The 11,787-nt window shown below is 43.4% G+C and overlaps 1 long non-coding RNA gene across 1 annotated transcript; it reads left to right on the top strand.

The window, feature by feature from the left end:
• Positions 1–3,707: 3,707 nt before the first annotated feature.
• On the top strand, positions 3,708–9,343 carry LOC123595157. The gene is made up of 2 exons (XR_006711065.1): positions 3,708–5,358; positions 9,068–9,343. It is a non-coding gene; the product is annotated as an uncharacterized LOC123595157 (long non-coding RNA).
• The last annotated feature ends 2,444 nt before the right edge of the window (positions 9,344–11,787 follow it).

Raw genomic sequence — 11,787 nt, 5'->3', positions numbered from 1 at the left:
ATTTTAGTAGACTATAATATCTTCAGAGCTGTCTTTTGATTACACCCCCCCACCCCCACCCCGGTGTATCACTGATAAGCCAAACTTCCCTTGGTAAATAGGAAAGTAAGTAACTTGAACTCCGGTGACCCATCATACCAATATTAGTTTTTGTGTAAATAGAAGTCTTTGCTTAGGTGACCGTTATTGATGTCTTCTGATCCCAAAAGTTGTCTCTTATTCCTGTCTGCTTGAGAATCCTTACAATCTCAAGCCTCCTTAGTTGAATGAAGTGGAGAGCAGACAAACCCATGGAGCTTTCCAAGTATGAACTTTGAAATATAAGTTAAAGTAATTCTAGCTTTATCAACTGAAACCTATCATTTATTCTGCCCTGTTATTACACTCCTGCTTAATAGTTCTCTGGTACCATAATAAATGCTTTAGATAAAAATGAGCTCCACAAACAAGTTGAGAGGCACCAAAGTGAACCCAGGACTTCTGCCCCAAGGAAAGATATAAATCAATGATGTGACTCTATGAGTTTGTTTGTGCCTCAATATCCAAGGAGGTTCTGGATGATCTTTAACAATATCAACAAAGTATACATTGTGGAGAGTATAAGTTCGTGCTTGAGGGGAAAGTGTGTTGATTACGCCTGGTGGATCAGACTGGGTCCAATCAGAAGACTGAAATCACACCTAACTTAGCAGGAGAGAGAACTCCAAGGGTATCCCAACATAGAGAGGACCCGAGGAAGAACAGATTTCCAATGAGCACCCTTCCCCATGGCTGGACATCAGATTTTGTTGAAGAAAGTGTGGTCACAGCCCACTGAATGGCAGATAAATTCTCTGGTTGCTGAAGCCAACCAACGCTGTTCCTAGGTTGCCAGGAGCAAGAAAAAATCCTCCAGAATGCAGGAATGCCAAGGTTAGCTTTCCACGGTTTAGTGCGTGGGTGTGCGCAGAGAGCTGAGGGCTGCGATGGCCTAGAATACACAGTACCCAAATCAAGAGGGTGGCAGCAAGGTGGTCGCTCGGCCCGGGCCAGGGATGTGAAGTCACCGAAAGACTGTGCATTCTGGAGGCACAGCCGGGGCAGAGCTCCAGCAGATGTCCCCACACACACGCACCGTGGATGAAGCTTGCAGTTGGAGCAAGGAAAAGCAACACGCAGCACTTGGAACCAGAGAGACAAGCCCCTGGCTTCTGCAATATTCCTGTAGTTTCCTTGGCTGACAGTTGACAAAGCTTAACGCTGCTCGCCGTGAAGGAACAATGCTTAAAGAAAGAGTCCAGTTCACTGTCATAGAACGGGATCTGAAAGCTGAATTTGGAACTGAAAACAAATTAATAATAGGCACATCTGGGTACAAAATTAAAGCTTTATGTTCTTCACTAAACCCAAACCTCCATTATCCAGAACCTGAATTGTATATTCTTGCTGAACTGGAAACCTAAACAACAAACTTTTCATCCCTTATTGTCAAAAATCTTACGAGAATTAAATATGCAAAGTAAATACAATGTAGCATTGATTGTGTTTTTCAAAGCCTACCCCTAAACATCCAATGTAATGGACGCTCTGAATATTTAAGAGATTTGTTGGATGTATACTAAGATATAACCAAGGGATTTTTTTTTGTTTCCTACAGTTAAAAGTGACTAAAACATTCTTTTTAAAAAATGTTTATTTTATTGTTAACAGAGACTGAAAGAGCTGAGTGGGAGAGAGAGAGAGAGAGAGAGAGAGAGAGAATCCAAAGCAGGCTCCATGCTGTCAGCTCAGAACCTGGTGCACGGCTTGATCTCACAACAGTAAGATCAGGACCTGGGCTGAAACCAAGAGTCAGATGCTTAACCAACCGAACCATATAATTTTTGTATTTTGTACCTGTTATACTGGGTTACGCTAATTCACTCCAAGATTCTAATAACTGGAGAAACTGAGAGTCAAGTCTTTTTAACCCAAGTACTAGAGAAGGGAAAATGAACACTCAGAGAAATAATTCTCTAAAAATAAGCAGTTACTAAGTGGCAAATCTCACACTTAGACTTTCGACTAGGTTAGAGAGAACATTTACTATTTCATCCACATTGTCTTAGAGTCCCTCTTATCAATAAGGGGCAATTCTCATATATACAGTTGGTAAAAGGTGGGTTGAAGTGTTACTTAACTTAGAATATGTAAAACTTAAAAGCCACATCTGTCTGACTTGTACACTTGCCCGCCACACAGATGCCAATATTTTGGGAGGTTTCCGATTGGACCATCTGCTTTTCAAAGGTATTTGGGCTATGGCAGCCCTCTCTGCAATAGGCCTTTTGCTGTTCTTTGTGCTTTGGCTATGTTTCCAAGAAGCACAAGAATAATGAAAAGTGGGTCTGAGGTGTAGGTAACACCCAACGTGGTACCAAACAAATGAGAAGGCTGTCGGGAATGCAGTTCAGATGGCTTCGACACACAAAGGTCGACAATACCTATTTATAAGATGTTGGAAAGCGAGTCAGGATGGCCGGCACCCAGTTCTCTGTGTGACAAAGTTAGTTCCAGGCTGTGAGTGTGGAGCGTGAAGAGTGGAAAAGGTGAGACCTCGGTGAGCAACTGTACATATGTCCAATTATGCTGACAAGGTTGCCTAAGATTCTTTTTTTTTTTTTTTTTGGCTCAATTGAAATAAAATCTCTCTGCTCTTTGGTAATGGCAGGCACCACTGCTAAGTCCACTAAAGCATAGCTGAAAAATCCAACTGCCCTCACATCTGTTTTGCATGACCTTTCAATCATCAGCAAATACTTGTGCCACTAGGAGTGGAAGTCTGGGTAGGATATGGCTCTGTGACTTTCTAGGCTATCACTATGGAAAACATATTGAAACAAAATTCACGCATGCCATGTGCCGTGCCCAGAAATTATAGACTTGTCTGGGTGGTGTTAAGGTTTTGACCTATCAAGAGTGCTCACACCTGCTTCTTACATTCAAGTTGTTAATCCTTTGTTCAGAAAATGAGACATATTATGAAATATGTGAATGGACTTTTATGGTTTAAGACTTAAGCGTTTAGGCTCTTAAACTGGTTCAAACTAAAATAACGTTGATGAAATTGCGTCTTTTAGACTTGTAACGATTACATTTATTACACAGCAGAAACCTGTGTGACTTAACTTTCAGATTCTTTGGGAAGTATAACTTGGTTACAGGGCTCCCTTGAGTTCCAGGTTGCAACAAAGTGTTCTGAAAGCAAACAAGATGGGGGGGAAGTTACTAAAGCATCTTGGAAGGATTGTAATAAAATTCACTCTCACACAAATTACGATGGGAAGCCAACGGGAGCTGTGTGAGTTCAGTTCATCTCAAGACCGACCTGAGCAAAGTATACATGTCAAGTGCTTAAAGACAGAAGACTGCTTAGGTGGTGCACAGGCATTGGCATTGACAGACTTATGTGAGTGTCAATATCAATACCCTCAGGTTGAACTTGCAATAAGTTTATATAGGCAGGCTAGTCATTTGGGTCACCTCCAAATCAGTGGTGTTGCATTTTTTTTAGTTTATTTATTTATTTTGAGAGACAGAGGGGTGAGGGGAAAGAGAGAGAGAGAGAGCAGGGAAGGGGCAGAGAAAGAGGGGGAGAGAGAATCCCAAGCAAGCTCCTGGCTGGTTGTCAGCACAGAACCGGATGCGGGGCTCAAACTCAGGAACCATGAGATCATGACCTGAGCCAATATCCAGAGTTGGATACTTGACCAACTGAGATACCCAGGCTTCCCATTTTTTGTTATTTTTATTCAACATTTAATGCAGAGGGAAGGCTGAGCATTTTGGCAGGAAAGGAAGAGGTATAGAATCCCTGGAAGCAGACCCATTTAAATGCTCTGACCCATTTAGCTCTCGCTCATACTCATCCATCCCACTCAGCAAAGAAGTCCTGAGCCTGGAGTCAGCTGGTGTTACTCCAGAATCTCCCTTAGGAGTCTCCATCCCTGACTCTAAGCTGGGTAGCAAAGTATCCCAACAATCCCCATGAAGTCCTGTCCTCAAGAATTGCCCTAGTAAATTATCACTTTCTCTCATAATGTTTCCTACAACGTTTTAGAGCTTCTCGTGGATTGGCAGCACCTAGGGCAATTGACCAGTAGACCAACTTCTTTGACTGGTGTTCCCTCACTTAAGAACCTTCTAATCTTAGAGAAGCGACAGAACTTGTTGGAGCCTGTGTTGTTGTTTTTTCATCAGTGTGCCCTTTCACCCTCTAGGATAGTTCTCCAATGTCTTAGAGAATTGTCACAATGCTTAAATGAGATTGTGTGTGCGAACATCCAGCCCTACAAACAGCCTATCCAGCCTCTCCTCTAGGAGACAGTAAGAAATATTACTCAAAAAACGGATTCAAATTGTTAATCCTTGGTTCAGAAAATGAGACCTATTATCAACATGTGAATGAGTGATTAGCTTAAATTTTCAGCCGTCCAAAATAAATTTGAGAATCTCTGTGAACTGTCTCAGAAATTTGCGATGCACATTTAAGCTGAGTAGTCTTGCCATGAAAAATAAAAATAATTAAGTTTTAACTATGTACTTCCTAAATATGTCTGACCCTTTTATTTAAAGAAAATCTATTCTTTAAACCTTATTCTACAGAATACAATTTGGGAAATACTGGTTTACCCTTTCTCTTTTTTTTTTAGAGTAAATGTCCTGAGTTGTGCTTGTCTTCGCATTTTAGCCCGTTGGTTTTCAAACTTTACTGAGCATCAGAATCTTCTGGAGGGCTGTTGAAACTAGATTGTTGAGCCCAGACCCACAGTTTCCGATTTAGTTGGTCTGGAGCAGGGCAAAAAATCTGCATTTCGGCCAAGTTCCTAGGTGAAGCTGATCCTGCTGGTCTGGAGACCACCTTGGGGGAAGCATCTGTTCTGGTTCTAGATCAGTGCTTCTGACCTTAATCTGCAAGTGACCTGAGGATCTTGAGATTATGATTTGGTAGGACTGAAATGGAGCCGATGAACGTGCAGTTTTGATAAGCTTCCGGCGGATGCCACTGACGCCGTTGGTCCCCAGACCAACATACTTTGGAGGAGGGGTGGTGAGGCTTCAGAGACTACTGGTAGAAACCAACATTTTTCTCACTTCTTCTTGGGTCTGAAATCAGAGACTCATGCTTCAGTTTCTGAAAATTAGATGCATGAAAATATATCTACGTGGGGAGTTTTGCTGATTTCTTTCATCCTTCTTCCTCCCCAGGATTGGTCTGGCGCTCGTGGAAAGCTGAGCAGACACAGTGTCCCACACAGATGTGGCTGGTGCCTGAGCGGGAGCACCGAATGCCGGCACTGGCTGGGCACGCTTACAAACGGAGTGAGTAAATCTCAGATGGTAAGTTCATGTTTTTTTCCCCATCATTCCAGATTAGGAGTGTTAATTTTCCTGAACTTTCAAAATAAACTCCAACGTGGGGTGGCGGGTGTGTGGCGGGAGTAAGTTGGAGATTTGCTTCCCTGAGTCAGGAGTAAGGGATTTGGGTGTTTAGCCAGGTTGATTACTAATTATTTCTCTGACCCTGGAAATGGCACTTAACCAATCCTAACCAGACCTTCCTTCTCTATAAAAATTAACTGGATCAGTGGTTTGTACACTTTATTTGTTTTGGTAACTCTCTTTTGAAACATCTTCAGAACCTCACACATAAAACAGGCAAGAGGCGAGCACTGGGCACTTGAACTTAATTTTTTAGCAGAAATACTTCTAATTTGCAAAACCATCAGAGAGACTCTGGATTCCTCGGGTTTTCAAGAGCGAGATTTGTAAATCATTTAACTGGAAGGCCGCCTAAATTTCTTCCAGTCTGACATGAAACCACCTGTGGGGATTGTAGGTCTGTGCTGATGGATATACATCCATTCACACCCCCTGCAATGACTTCGGCCTCTCCTAAACAATAGTTTGGTTTTTGTTTTTGTGTTTAATCACAATTCATTCCTTCAATGCTTCCCACTCTGAAAGTAAGGAGCAAGTTTGTTTGTTCCCCACCCCCACCCACCGTTTCAAACTATTGAAAACTACTTCAGTCTGGGAGGGGGAAGGTAAGGGGAAAGGTTGTCTGCAGCCACACAGGGAGGTCTGGGAGTTGCTTTGTTTTCTTAGCTGCGCTGTGCAAATGAACTGAAGGTTTAACACTTAGGTGTTGTTTGAAGATATAATACAACAGAGCCCAGAGTAGGGAGTCCAGGAACCCATGGCCCGGCCTTGCCCAAGGCCCCTCGGTACAGCTGTTCTGAGAGCTGCAAAGCTAAAATTTGTTGCCATGGCTTAGACCCAAACAAACCCATGCCTGTTCTGGTATGTAGATTACGTTCTCCGAGGACAGTCCTGCTGGCTCATTTTGTGTCCATCGGTGGGCCATACAGGTTTCCACATTTCTCTGCCCGCTGCCATACTAACTCTGCAGTTTGGTATATGATATGATGCCTTTTCACTTAACAGACACCTTGGTGTTGGAATCGGCCTATTCCTATAGCTTTTCCCTGGCTATACTGGAACCTCTATCCTCAGGGACTTTGCTGTGGGACCACCTTGCAGGCGTTAATACTTTTCCCACTAAACCTGCTTGGATAGAGGCCAACGTGAATGCTGCTCTCAACAGACTAATGGAGATTCCAGGATACCTTTGGGTTGGTTTGGAGGCAGTGTGGCACAGTATCCCCCCTCTCCTATCAGGGTCATCCTTCGCCTTCAGCTTCCCATCTCCCCTTGCCCCCCTCCCCCAGTGTTCTGGGAGACGACTCTCCTTTTGGTTTATTCTAGTACAATGGTATTTGAACTCCTTTAGAGTTCCATACATTTCGGAGGACTCAGAAGCAATTTTAAGGACCAGGAGGACTCCCAGGAGACAGTAAAATAACATCACTTCTAACTCCATGCAACATAATAAGGAGTTAGAAAATACATACACACGCTTGTGTCAGTAGAAAATAGAATTAGCAAGTGAAAATGGAAAAGTTGGGGCACCTGGGTGGCGCAGTCGGTTGGGCGTCCGACTTCAGCCAGGTCACGATCTCGCGGTCCGTGAGTTTGAGCCCCGCGTCAGGCTCTGGGCTGATGGCTCGGAGCCTGGAGCCTGTTTCCGATTCTGTGTCTCCCTCTCTCTCTGCCACTCCCCCATTCATGCTCTGTCTCTCTCTGTCCCAAAAATAAATAAAAACGTTGAAAAAAAAATGGAAAAGTTTACTTGTAAGCAGATTATTTTATTTTATTTTTAACTTTTTAAAAACATTTATTTATTTGAGAGAGCCAGAGCATGAGGGGGGAGGGGCAGAGAGGGAGACACAGAATCTGAAGCAGGCTCCAGGCTCTGAGCTGTCAGCACAGAGCCTGATGCGGGGCTCAAACTCACAAACCAAGAGATCATGGCCTGAGCTGAAGCCGGACGCTCAACCGACTGGGCCACCCAGGCACCCCTACTGATGACACTTTAAAAAAAAAAACTTATGTTTACTTACTTTTTGAGAGAGTGGGGGGTGGGGGGCGGACAGAACGAGAGGGAGGCCCAGAATCTGAAGCAGGCTCCAGGCTCTGAGCTGTCAGCACAGAGCCCAACGCGGGGCTCGAACTCATGGACCGTGAAAGCAGATCATTTTAATTAGAACAGCCTCCTGCGCGTGTGCACGCACGTACACACACAGTCTTCCTATGTAACAACAATGATATCAAGTTATTTTCCTGGAAGCTAAGAGAAAGGGGCTGTGGGGTCTGCATGTAAGTTTTAAAAGATGCAAATAAGTGTCACTGTGGAAGAGCCTCCTGGCCCTGGATTCTTGAAGGAATTTATTGTGTTGATGCTTGTGTGAAAGACCTTGGCTAACAAAATGGCCCATGTTTTTAAACTCTGAACAGGTGGGAAAGACCATCATTTGTATAAAGTCATGTTTTATATAAGTTCTTCCTAAAACATCAAATCTCAGGACTCCTGGGTGGCTCAGTTGGTTAAGCATCTGACTCTTGTTTTCAACTCAGGTCATGATCCCACAGTTTGTGAGATAGAGCCCTGAGCCAGCTGTCAGCACCGAGGTTGCCTGAGGTTCTCTCTCTCTTTCCCTCTCTCTCTGAATCTTGCCCACTCATGCTCTCTCTCTCTCAAAATAAAAAAACTTTAAAAATAAAATAAAATTAAGATAAAATAAAATAAAATAAAATAAAATAAAATAAAATAAAGTAAAATAAAATATCAAACCTCATCCCAGAAGACATTTCTGCAGGGGTGTTGAATGAACATGGTCCACATATGTTGGGGCCCCATCCACTCTTTCATACATTTATTTACTAAGTAAATATGTACTGGAGTGCCTAGAATTTACTATGCACCATTTCAGTCACCGGAGATTTAGCGCAAGTCTCTACCCTCGGAAAGCTTACATTGTAGTCAGAGAGACACAACGAATAAGGTAGGAATTGAATATAGAGACTACCAGATGGAAAGTGGAGTGCAATACAGAGGGTGAGGAAAAGGGAATGTAGGTGGGGGTGAAACCCAGACAGGAAGGGCTGGGGCGAAGGAGCCAGGTGGATATTCAGGAGAAGGCTGTTCCAGGGAAAGGAAAAGCCTGGCACGTTCAAAGAATAGCCAAGAGTGTGGCTGGAGTAAGTGAGAGAGAGAAAGTAGGGAGCATGAAAGGAGGGGATAGGCCAGGCCCCAGAGGTCCTGGTAGGTCTTTTGAAGGACTTTGGCTTTTACTTTAATGACAAATATTAACAAGTCCTTCAGGTTGGTGTATATAATTCTCTCCCCCCCCCCCCCCCCGCCTCTCTCTCAATCCCCACTCCAGAGGCAGGTCTCCGAAAACTGGACTACATTGCCATGTGTGAATGAAGGAAGGAAGGCTTGAGTGTGTCAGTAGCGTTACTAACCACCTTTGACTTTTACTGTGATTTGCCCACAGGGCAGGGCTTCCTTAACACTCTATTTTCGGCTTATAAGGGAAATTATATAGTTCTCATCTTGATGAAATTTCACCACTGGACTCCTCTAATTTCCGTAAGACAAAATTGAGTAGTCTCCAATTTTCCTTTCCTTGTTTCTTTCTTATAGTTTCTGGGCCCAGAGGAAGCTCATTCTCACAGGACCAGCCATACTATGAGATAAGCCCTTCACAACCCTATCCTCGAATCAGCTATGAGGCACTAGGAGAGGCTTCTCTCAAGAAGAATTCTCAAGGGCCAGAATGGGCAGTAGGTGAAATGACCAGACGTTGTTGCTGAAGGCACAGGTTAAGTAGAGGTATCTACAGCCACAGGTGACCGGAATAACCCCTGCCTCCTTCCTATAATAAGCCCCTGAAAAAAAAGTGTGACGTTTCACTTGAAACTTTAAATCTGAGACTCTTGTATTTTATTTGTTTCACTGATTGACTTAAAGTGATTCTGACCACTATTCTAGAGACCTGCAAAACTTTGGGGAAATCATATTTTAAAGCCCACCCCAAACCTTTTTGTCCTGGAAAAATAACACAAGGAAAGTTTAGAAGTAACAGGGAGTCTCTAAAACCTATGGTGGAATGTGTGTGTGTCAAATGTGCGTGGCTCAGACAGTTAAGTGTCTGATTGTTGGTTTCAGCTCAGGTCATGATCTCATGGTTTGTGAGTTTCAGTCCTACATCAGGTTCCACACTAAATCTTCTTGGGATTCTCTCTCTCTCTCTCTCTCTCTCTGCCCTTTCCCACTGGTGCTCTCCTTCTTTCAAAATAAATAAATAAACTTTTTAAAGTTTTTAAAAGTTAAGAAAAAAAGGGTGTAGGGATTCAAAGACTTTGTCCTGGTGTTGGGGAGTTCGTTGCTGGTAGTGGGGGGTGTGAACTGAAGGTGTGGCGAGAGCCCTCAGACCTAGTCTAGTAGCATCAATAAAATGACTTCCTTGGCTGCCCTCCTCCATCCAGCCCTTTGCTTGTCTTCTTAAGTTACAGTCCAGCACGACAACATTCACTTTGTTCTTCAAACTTTTTTTCTGGTCACATAACCAAGTTTTCAAAGTTTTACAGACAGTTCCCTCTAAGCACACACAAGAACGTTTTATTCTCATGACAGTATTTGTTCCTTCTGGACTCAGGGCACATCGTGTGCGTGTATGGCCGGTTCTGATGGCTGCAGAAGCCATATGAATAATTAACAGCCGATCATTTATCCCAAATAAGAAAGGCTCACTGCTTTTGTGTCCTCTATTCCCACTGGCCCTGACCAATTAGTCATCGAAATAATCCCCCAAACACTTCTCTCTGTTTCCAGATCACTGCCTCTATGTGACATCATGGGAACTTAGCGCAAATAAATCTCCAGAGAAACCTGTACTGGACAGATATTGAAATGGATTGTTGCAGGAGGGCATTACTTATCTCCTTAGAGGGCAAGCTTTATCACTGAAGCAAGGCTTTGACAAAAAACACTCCTGGGGCTTCCTCGTACCTTGGTGTATCTACTGCATTTCACCATCAAGTTTGGACACAGCCCAGAGCAAAATTAGAGCAAGATCTTATTAGCAATTCAGAACTAGGTCCATGTTTTGGGGTACAAGAGGAAGCAGCCGTGACAATACATTCTAGCTATTATTATTGATGTTATTGTTGTTATTTGACCATCAGGGTAGAAGAAAAAGAGGTTCCTGGTTGTGGCTATTAAAATCGTTCCATGTTAGGGGCGCCTGGGTGGCTCAGTCGGTTGGGCGTCCGACTTCAGCTCAGGTCACGATCTCGCGGTCCGTGAGTTCGAGACCCACGTCGGGCTCTGGGCTGATGGCTCGGAGCCTGGAGCCTGCTTCAGATTCTGTGTCTCCCTCTTTCTCTGCCCCTCCCCTGTTCATGCTCTGTCTCTCTCTGTCTCAAAAATAAATAATCGTTAAAAAAAATTTTTTTTTTTTTTTAAATCGTTCCATGTTGGTATTAAAAAAGCCATCATTGAAAACATACCTTTCTTCCTGTTTTTTTTTCAAGGTAGGCTTCACACCCAAAGCAGGGTCCAACATGGGGCTTGAACTCACAACCCTAAGATCAAGACCTGAACTGAGATCAAGAGTCAGACGCTTGGGGCGCCTGGGTGGCGCAGTCAGTTAAGCGTCCGGCTTCAGCCAGGTCACGATCTCGCAGTCCGTGAGTTCGAGCCCCGCGTCGGGCTCTGGGCTGATGGCTCAGAGCCTGGAGCCTGTTTCCGATTCTGTGTCTCCCTCTCTCTCTGCCCCTCCCCCGTTCATGCTCTGTCTCTCTCTGTCCCAAAAATAAATAAACGTTGAAAAAAAAAATTAAAAAAAAAAAAAAAAAGAGTCAGACGCTTAACCAACTGAGCCACCCAGGTGCCCCCAAAATACACCTTTTTTCCAAGATTGACTTCTCCTGTGTGTAAGTTTTGTATCCTGCAGGGGGACTCTATAGCTCCATCTATGGCATGATGCTTAAAACGGATCAAAATTTGAACCCTGTATAATTTCTGAGCATGGTCTCTTTTCAAAAAAATTTCACTCTTTCTAGTTGAGGTTAGAATTGGAAAATGGGAGTTGATCATTTTTAATACATTCTCTGAAATCCAGAATGAGATAAGGAACAAGAGAGAAAGAGAGAGGGGGAGAGAGAGAGAAAGAAAGAGAAGAAAGAAAAAGAAGTTGAAAGAAAGAAAGAAAAAGAAAGGTGATAAGAAAGAAAGAAAGAAAGAAAGAAAGAAAGAAAGAAAGAAAAGGAGGGAAGGAAGGAAAGAGAAAAGAAAAAAGATTCCTGTTGAAAGCAAAAACAAATGCTTACAGAGGGTAAGGCAGAGAGGTCCCTTCACAC

The sequence above is a fragment of the Leopardus geoffroyi genome, chromosome B1 (assembly GCF_018350155.1).
Source record: "Leopardus geoffroyi isolate Oge1 chromosome B1, O.geoffroyi_Oge1_pat1.0, whole genome shotgun sequence".
Lineage (NCBI taxonomy): Eukaryota > Metazoa > Chordata > Mammalia > Carnivora > Felidae > Leopardus > Leopardus geoffroyi.
This window is presented reverse-complemented; position numbering and strand designations above follow the sequence as displayed.